The sequence below is a fragment of the Rhea pennata genome, chromosome 18 (genome assembly GCF_028389875.1).
Source record: "Rhea pennata isolate bPtePen1 chromosome 18, bPtePen1.pri, whole genome shotgun sequence".
NCBI classification, from domain to species: domain Eukaryota; kingdom Metazoa; phylum Chordata; class Aves; order Rheiformes; family Rheidae; genus Rhea; species Rhea pennata.
Window position 1 is genome coordinate 4,540,174 of NC_084680.1, and position 10,179 is coordinate 4,550,352.

Sequence of the window (10,179 nt, forward strand, 5' to 3'; positions counted from 1 at the left end):
ATGCATTTCTGTATTGCCTCAGTTCCCTGCTAGTCAAATGGGAATAAAACTAGTCTCAGCAGATTACAGAGTCCTTGGTGCTCCTAATTTGCCTACAGACATCTGAAAATTGCTCTCCAAATCATTAACAACTGTTGAGGTTGCAGCTGCACCCGGCTGCCCTGACCAGGCAGGGCACTTCTGCGCTCGGTCCTCTACGGGCATGTGATAAACGGGCCTGTGGCTTTTGGAAATCTCCTTGTCATGCATAGAAAGATAAAATAGAAAACCAGGGATTTGGGGCCAAAATTGAAAAGGAACAGGGGAGCGTAAGAGAGAGTCTGGTAAAATGTTAGTCTTTAGGTGGACCTGGATGCTTCTGTAAGACTAGCCTTGAAAAAATACTTGATTTGGCATATATATATATATATAGATGTGTGTATATGTATATGTGTATGTGTGTGTATATGTGTGTGTGTGTATGTATATATATATATATATATATGTACGTATGTATTTAGTTAATTTTTGCTATGACAGTACCACTATAAACTTTCCTGTCTCTCAACACGATGCATTTGCTGGGAAAGGTGCTGTTAAAACACAGCCTGTGACCTTGGGATCTGGTCCTCTGGGTGCTGAATACATGTTTTTCTCTGTGATGATTTGCAGACTGGAGCCTGTTGTGCTGTTAACCTGGGCACCACCCAAGACACAGGGATCTCCTGCTCTGATTTGCATCAGGATCCTGTAGCCAGAGACCTGGTAACGCGGTATGTAGTATTACAGACCGACAACCTCCACGAATACCATGACCTCTGCTTCAGAGGCATGACATTTTCACTGCTTTCTCTGCGCAAAATTTCAATAGTTTAAGCAGATAGATTGATACTTCTCACTTTGTATGAGGACTGCCTTTCTAAATGCTTGGACGATGACCATACCTGCTTTGTCACTGTGAGCTGATTGCTGGCATTTCAGCTGTATTTCTTGGAAGAACACTCGCCGGGCTGATCAGTGTTGCAGGGATGTGCTGTTTACTGCCTCTCCGTTTGTCCTGACTATGCATGGAAACCTCCCTTTGGGGGGGGGGGAAAAAAAGCACGTTGTTCAGGATGAAAACTCAAGGTTGAAAAGAGCTTTAGAATTAAATTATAGTATTTATTAAAAGAAGAAGCAAGGCTCTAATTTTCACTGTGCTTTGAGCATCCAGATTCTTTAAATAAAATTCAAAATCCCAGATGAAACCATTCATGAGTTAGTTAACGAAGATTTGCATAGCCAGTGAACTGCTCTTCTGTGTGTTTATCCCTGTCCTCAGAACTCAGCTTCCTGAGGGAAAGCAGCCGGAATGAGAGGGCTTGCAATGTGAGGAGCGTGACCTCCGTCTAAAGGAATGGAGGTGGCTGTCCTTCAAAATGCAGCAGTGGAAGATTCAGCCCGTGCCCAAAGAGCTGGAAGAGGCTGCAGTGCTCTGTGGGGAAGAGCAGAGCGCCTTGCCCACCAAGCCCAGACATCCGCACTTGGCCCCCGAGTGACGGAGAAAGATAAAATAAGCTCAACGGCTCCGGGGACCAGACTTGACCTGGATCTGCCTGCCTGCGAGTGACTCATTTGCTACAAGAGGCGAGTGAAAGAGGCCAGAATGGATCTGAAAGTGTATGATTAAAGCCCTGACGTGCAGGTAGGATGGGGCGATGAGAGGCTTCTGCTCAAGCGAGAGCTGGCTCTTGTCCCCTGGTGCACATGGACCAGGGGGCTGGGGCCAGCACTTGGCTGCTGGCCTGGCTGAAGCCCTGGGAGGTGAGAGGGAACAGCACGTTCACTCCTGCACGTCATTTCTTTCTTACAGAAACATAAGCAGCCCCAGCTTCCTTAGCAAAACAGCTTGGAGCATGTATGGAAGCTGCTCTACAAAGACAATTTGGAGCAGTTTCTTTTAGGATCATGTTTTAAACAGGCTTGGAAAGAAAAATAATAGCATTCCCTCTGGAGGGAGAACAAGGAGGGGCTAGTAAAAAAGGGCAACAAAGAACAGAGACTTCAGATGGGACTTTGACACCTCGGTGTGAAGAGGAAAGTATGGGCAGATTAAACCTGTTTCTCACCCCAGAGACCCAGTGTGGTCTTGTCCTACCCCATCGCTGATCTCTGCAATGCTGCTAGTGCGTAGGCACATATATGAACCTATTTTAACCACTGAGAGTGAGACATAGACCTCACTGGAGAATGCTCTGAGACATGACCTGCCTAACATATGGAAGATATAAGGTGTAGCAGGACACTTTCAGTTGAGGAAAAAAAAAAAGGAACAGTGGCAATATGGGAAAGGAAAGAGGTAAAATCATGTCCCAGACTCTGCCTGCTACCCAACCAAAGATCAAAACTAAGCAAGAAGCTCAAGCTGAAGGCTGAGATAGGAGGTACCTAGCTGCCCCTCCATGTCTGCAGCAGGCTGCTTCCCTCCCAGCAGCAGGGACTGATCCTGGGCCATCACTGCCTGCAAGTGGCTTGCACAGGGTACAGATCTACCTCTGTGTGTGTGGGCTGGTGCTTGTCTTCTCACTGAGTTTTGCGGTGCCTTCTTGCCGTGGGTAGAAGTACTGTTCAGCAGTGTTGAGTACCTGGTCTCAAGGTCTACCAGTCTACATAAAATCAAGTGTTTTTTTTTTCCCCAGCCAGCTGCAGTATCTTCATAATGTTCTTTGCAAGTCACATGCAGAAAAGACAGACAAGCGACCTGTGGTTTGGTTGAGCACCACTTTCCCTGGCCTTCCAGCACGTGAAGAAAGAAGCAGCTGCCAAGATGGATGAGGTGCCCAGGGGAAGCTCCTCCATCCGCTGGGGCTGAAATCACTGCTGCCCATGCTAGCTTAGCGCCTGCCCCTAGCCCGCAGGTCTGGAAATGAGTTTCCACAGCAGTTGGCTTGCACCGCTGCCGGGCCAGAGGGAGGCAGCCTGAGGAGGCCAAGGGATCCGGAAAAGGGGTCACCGAAAGCCACTCCATCCCTAAGCTGTTGTGGTGGCAATTAGCCAAGCCTGAAATGTTACATTTCTCTGGAACGACAGTTTTGCTGCATATTGGATTCTGTTAAAGGAATTCAATTTAGAAAACATTATGCCAGGGAGAGAAGGAGAAGGGCAAAACATTATGGCTAAATAATTTCAATTAACCATTCCAGACCTTTCTTGCTAATTCAGTTGAAATAAGTGCTGCCTGGTCTACGGCTCTGCAGAACTGAGAGCCTTTTGCAGCATCAGCTAATACAGCTTAACTGACTTCACTGTCTTACCCCAGCTCAGCACCGCACCTAAGGGCTGGTCACTGTTCCGATATTATCGAGCCTTATTACTTGAGGCAAAACAGAGAAAGAAAAGTCTGGACTGTGAAATAGAGCTCAGATATATTTTGTGCAGTCAGTTCTTGCTGCTACTTTACTTGGCACATAAAAATTTTTCTCAAGCTAATTCTTAAATCAGCATAAACATTCAAGTACTACCTAGAGTTCGGCTTATTTAACTTCATTCTGCTTTGGAAAAACTACCTGGATCCAAATGTGAGCCTTCATCAGATGTTTCTGGAGATCAGCCATGCTTTTGACAGTCAGTAGATACCAACCCTACAGAAAGTTAAATTCACTGTTCAGATTAATGATCCTTTTCATTGATATTTTAAATAGTTCCTTTTGGTATTAAGTGAAAAACAACTGTCAGATTTCCTTACCCAACTGCTCTTCAGTACAATTCCCTGATTTCGACAACAAAAATATTTACTCATGCTCAAGAGTGCTGAAAATTCCTGGAATTTCAGCAAAAAGTTAAGGAAAGCTCAAACACATGAAGGTTTGAATGTCGGTGCTGTAAAGCCCAGATCGCCGTCTCTGAGCTTGTGCTTGCCTTTATCGCCACCATTTCTTTGCCAGCTCTGAAATTTCTCTGTGAAATATCTTCCCCAAATTCTCCACCAGCTCTAGTTCCTTTAGTCCTCTTTCTTTGATGTTCTGAAGAAATGACAATGACAAGTTGAAAATAGCTTTTTTTCCCCCCCTAAATGTTTATACATTTCCCCTATTCACTTGTCTAAATATAAGCTTTCCCTCCAGTGGTTTTCCTTTTTTGAGCAATGTCTTAATTGTGATTACGAATTCTTTGGGTCAGACACTGTGTTGCTGTATGCAGCTCCCATGCAGTGATGTGACCTCACGCTGCTCTGACTCCCCTGGGTCTTGGTAGCTAAGGGCCAACTGCTACTACTGATTTGCAAAAAAAAGAGGACCAACGTGTGGCATTTGCGTTTAGGGATTCGGCTTTTCTAACCACTTTTATTCTCATCACTTACCCCATGCTACATGTGTGAGTTCATCCAGAAGACGAGTTTCTTTATGGACTGTGCAGAATTTTCTTTCCTTCTCTGTTTCAAATGTACCAGGGCTCTTGGTGCTTGCTCGTGCGTCTTTGCTCTGCTGGAGAGCTGCAGGCTTGGAAGCTGTTGAGAGGCTCCTTTTATGAGCACTTTAAAGCAAACATGAAACTGGTGCTTAAAGAGTAGATGGGACTAATGAAGCTGTTTTATCTTTTCTGTTTGTGTGTATACGGAGTAGGGGCAAGCGGAATCATACAGTGTAGCAAACACATGTAGGGCAAAGCAGTTAGTAGGATGAAAATGAAATCAGAAGCCAAAACTTAATTAAGAAGATGTTTTAATGCATATCCCAGGAGATGCTGAACACTTGCCGGATTGCAGTCTTCCACAGACTGTGTCCTGTGGGCCATTGACAACCCACGAACCTTCCTAAACATTATTTTCAGCTGTGTTTTCTGTAGATAACAAGAAGACATGGCAGTGAAAGAGGAAATGAGGACAGTCTGTTGGCACTCCAGCTTTGGGAATTGCTGCCCCGAGTGGCATAGACATTTGGACTTGGCCTGTGTGCCCTGCCACCCCCCAGTCTGTGCTTTTTGTAGGCTTCCTGCAGGGAAATGGTCACTGGTTTGCTTCCAGGTGAGGAGAGATTTTACAGGGCTCTAAGGCGAGAGGAGTAGGGAATGGCAAAAGTGCATCACATTTCCCTTTCAAAGCATGAACTCCTTTGCTTTTATGCCACTTGCAAAGTGAAATGAGCCTGAAGTGTTTATTTCTCAGTGAAGCAAAAAATGCAGCTGTTTCCAAGAACTAATCCTTTATTAAACCATCTGAAATAGGAACTGTAAAGACTTCAGTAAGCAGAAATATTCTAAATGGACAGCAAAGTCAGTTAGGCTATTGCTTATTATTGAAGGTTTTAGAACTAAAGGAAGCAACCAATTTTTGTTTAAAATGTGAATTTTTGTCCTAGGTGACAAAATGAATGAGAAAGACTGGGAAAATAGATAGACAAAGATTGTGCCTGGCAGTGCAAGGATGGTGCTGGAAGTGGTGTTTGCAGGCTGACTTTGCATGGGAGGCTGCTAGAGCCAGAAGTAAAATGAAGTAGGGAGTAGAGCTGCATGCAATTATATCGTGTACCTTTTCTACCATTCTGGCAGTGAAGTGAGACCTTAAAGTGGGGAAAATATCTGTTCTCCTTTCACATTTTCCCTCTTGCCAGAGAGTGTAAATCACTCACAGCAAAGCTTTGTAATTTGTATCAGATTTATTTTCTTGTGACTTCCCCCCTGCTTGTGTCCTTTGCTGCTGTTAGCGTCTGAGTAGAAGCCAGTCTTTTATTAACACACCAGCAGACTCTCCTTGCTTTCAAGAACAGTCTTTTCTACAAGGCGTGCTGCTCCCCTTGTGCGTGTTTTCTGGATAGGAGTACCAACCTCAGTCGATACAGCTCCTTGCTCGTCTGATGTGGTCCACTCTCCCCCTTTTCCAGAATGGCTGGAACACCTGTCCATGCTGTGACCAGGGGTCCACAACGAGTTATTTAGAGATGGTGGTGGTCCTGGCATCTTTGTGAGCACAGGGACGTATTTTTTACCTTTGTTTTTACTCAGCTCAGGCTACCAAAGCAAGTGGTGGTCCTTTTACAGGTATCACAAAGTGCCTGCCAGCAATTGCCTGGAGAAGGAGATGCTCCTCACCGCGGCTACAGGATGTGCTCTCAACCTCACTGGACTTCAAAACCAACAAGTAAAGCTGGCTTCCACAGAAGTTCCAGTTGTGCTTAACTCAGTCATTTATTTTTTAAAAAGAAAAAGCTCTCTCTGCTGTACAGCCACCCCCTTGGCCTTTTGCTGACTCCTGGTCCTGGTGACCTTGGTCTTCAACCATAGGTGGTTTGGTTTGCAGCCAAGCAGGTAGGATGGTAACAGTGCTGGGTGCTGGGCTGTCCCTCCTGCTCACCAGCATTAATGTGCATTTCTAGTCTGTCTGAATGATGATTCCTTTAATTTTCATGTTCCAGGAGATGAGTGTCAAACAGATACTGAATGCCCCATTCATTGGCAGAGCAATGTATCCCTCCCTTGAATGCTTGTGAGCCATAATTACTATGTTTAACTTGTAGAGCTGCCAGTATTGAAAAAGCTGGCTGTACATTTATGTTTCGCCATGCAATAATTTGAATAGCGAACACCATCATTTGATAGGAACAAGAGGACTCTCCTCTTTTTTGGGGAGGGTAGGGGAATAGGAATATTGAATTGCTCTGCTTATAGAAGAAAATTGATCCAGGGAGAGGATCTGCCTCTGCTGTATTCAGTCTAAAGGTCCCAGATTAGCAATCTGGCAAGATGCAGCATTTGATCTGATGATCACATAGCTTCTGAGATGTTAAAGAAAACATCAAACAGCTGGACATCAAAGGCAGACAGCTCATGCTCCTTGCGCTCATTGCCTCCACCTGGCCTGCCTTCCCCAGCTGGGCATTAAGTACCTCTTGCTTTTGAGTTTCACAGTTTTGTTTCTCCAAGAAAGGTCCAGGTCGTACTGCAGACTGAGTTGGAGTAACTTTCAAACAGAGCATGATTGAAATTTCTGGATATTTTTGGTTCAGATCATGTAAGATTTTCTGTTATTCTAAGACCATAGTAATTTCTCCAATGCCAGGTAACCAAGCAATGGCACATCAGCATTTTCTGGCTAGGAACAATGAAGCTATGAGTTTAAATCAAACTTACTGAAAGACATATGACCTCCTTTTGGATTCTCAGAGGCTTTGGTAATGAAATTAGCTTTCATTCTTGGAAAAAATTATAGCTGCATTTAGGGAAGTATGATGCATAGCTCCCCATGAAAGCAGTCTAATGAGGGAGCTCCTAGAGAAGGAAGCAAGCAGCAGCAGCTGAGGGCCTGTTACGGCTTCTCGGTGTTGCGTTGCATGTTTGGCGACGGAGTATTGACTCCCAGGAACGGCCTGACTGCCTCCAACCTGGAAATAGCAGCCAAGGCTTGTGTGCAAGTTGGACAGTGCACGCCACCGAGTTTTTGGTCTCGCTGTCATCTTTTGGAACAAAAACAATAGAAGTATGGGGGCACCTGTCACACAATTGCTCTTAGAGGTACAAAACATCTTGCAGTAAGTCAAGAGCTGGCTTCATTAGGAATTGGGTGTCTATCACCGAGGTGCTTATGAGACTCTGACTGGGTTATAGATACTTTTTGAAACTTTACCTTAAAGTCATTTTTGAAAATGGAAGTGCTTTAGGGATGTTTATGGTGCGCTTAGTTTCCAGAAGTTGGTGTTAGGATTAGTGCTTGTGAATAGCAGCCAGATGTGTTCAAGGCTCCCCTTCTGACTGCTGGACTCCCCTTGCTGCAAAACTCAGGGAAGAAAACAGGCCTCTTAGTCTTAAATCTGTTTTACTTCACTTCATTTATTATTTTTAACCATTGTTCTTGCCAGTTCTTGAAAAGTGAAATTGTTGGCTGTAGTTTCTTTCTCTAACTTCCCACTTTCCAGCAACTCTGGGTGTTTTCAGTGGCACTACCCACTGCAAAGCTTGGTCAACTTTGATGCCAGTGGTTATTAGACAATTTCTTTCACTTACAGGTCAATCTGCCTGGTTCAAATATACAGAGCCCCATACGGCAGGGAATTGAAATATGAACTCTTCTGACATCTGACTTTCCTTGTCGTAAGTGTTTGGTGGTGGCATGTGCTCTCTTTCCTGATTAAAATTATTTTCCCTGTAATAGAAGCCCTGAGTATCTTCTCCAGTGTGAGGAGTGATAATTAAGTCCTCTTGGTAATGCAGATAAATAACGCCACTGGAGAGTCCTGAGTGCATCATAAATCGCTGATGGAGTTGTGTTCCTGAGATGCTACATCCTTTGGTCGTGCTGAGTGATTATGGTAGGGTTTTGACACTTTTTGTGTACAGATTACCAGCGAGCCCCTAACACCACCTGCAATGTCACTGCCTGAAGAGTCTGGAAAAGATATGGTGTCTCCAGAGGACCGATGGCAACTTGTGCTAGTTTTTTGCAATGCCTTTATCACAGCAATGAGGCAGCTCATGATTTTTGACCATCTTTCTCCTCCAGATAGCCCCACCATGTAGAGAATGCTGCCATTCCTCTGCCTGTACCAAGACAGGCGCATATGGCCTGGGCCAAGAGAATCCAGTGCTCTACTTTAAAATTCAATTTATATTTATTTATTTATTTATGGATAAATAAATATTGAATTTGTATTTTATTTAATTTGAATATTTGATTTTTAAAACCTTGGGAACCCATACTTAGCATCCAGGCACCTACTGGACATAGGGGGAGAGGTAAGTGATTTAGGATTCCTGAAAGACAGTCTGTGGAAATATCATGGAGAAAGGTAAAACCTTTGCCCTAACTACTTAGTGGGACATGGGTGCTGAGCTCTTAACTATTTTTAGCATGCCTGTTCCTGGTGAGGTGTTGTAACCCTTGTACCCTTCCTTTAAGGTACATGCTCTCACCTTTTTGTCAGAAGATTTGCTGGACTGCAGGAGATGACGGTGCCTTCATTGCACAGTATCCCAGTGATGAGAGCATTGAAAGCTCCTGTCAGGGTGCATCAAATAAGGAGGGAAGGACCTGATCCATGAAGCCTGCTGACTGTGAGACTACGTGGCTTATTCAGTTGGCATTGCAGAGGCTTAGAGAGCCTTGGACATGCCCCAAAGTGGGTGTTTAGATAAGTAAAAAAAATTTTCTGATGGAAACTTGGAGCCTTAGAAACTCAAGGTACCTCTGAGGCTAGGAAGTAGCTCAGTGGGGGTTTTGCACCTGCGGGTGGAGGTGCTCACCTCTGTAGGGATGTAGGGCAGACCAGGTGTCTTTGACAAATACCTTCAGTAGTGGCGTTTTTATTTTAGCAGTTCATTTACCCTAGCGCATTTTTGAGAGTTGCTCCACAAAGAGCCAGATACATTCTTCAAAATTTTTGCAAATGTCTCATTTTGCACATGACTATCTCCAATAAGCTGTAGCAAGTTGCAGTGATGGAAACTGGCACGTGGATGAAAAACCCTCCTTTTGTCCCTGAGGGTGAATGGAACAGGCCAACTGCAAGGTGAAGTCTGTGTTGTCCTCTTGCTCAATAATCTGAAAGAAACCTCCCTTGTGTGAAGCACTGGTGACTTTTTGGTTTTTTATGGCTCAGTTTCAGACATTTCTGAATGAATACTAGCAGCTTCCTTCAGCTGAGACAGACTAGTTTGTTTAGTCTGTCCCTTCTACAGAGTCTAGCATATGAGCATGGAAAAGAGCTGCAGGAGAGACTCTTTGCTAAGGGAGCATCTGTCTGTAATGGAGATCAGCTTCTAGTGGTGTCCTAACCCATGTGGGAATGGGGGAGGAGAAAAGGAAGAGAACAATCTCCCATGGTGGCATGAGGAAGCTGGAGCCCCTCTTTGGAGATGAGAGCCCTGGCAGGGCTCTGGTTTCTGAAGCGTTTGGAGGTACCGAGGGCTGGAGCTGCTGCTTCTTACAGGAAGAAGGGCTCATGCAAAGTGGTGGGTGCCTTGCCTCCGGGAAAGGCAATGTCTGGGTCCAGCCTGCTCCAAGTGCCTGTAGGAACCAGCAAGGAGTGGCCAAATAGCTGCTGGACTCCTTCAGGCATCGCTTTCACCAAGAAGCAGCACGTGTTCCTGTTGAGGACAGAGTAGCTGTAGCATGGCACTGCTTGGAATGGCCTGAGACCACGTCTTGTGCTCTTGACTTACCCATAACCAGGGCTCACAGGAGAGATGCTCCTGAGGCTTAAAAGAGCTGATCATCTGCAGACGCGTGGGTAG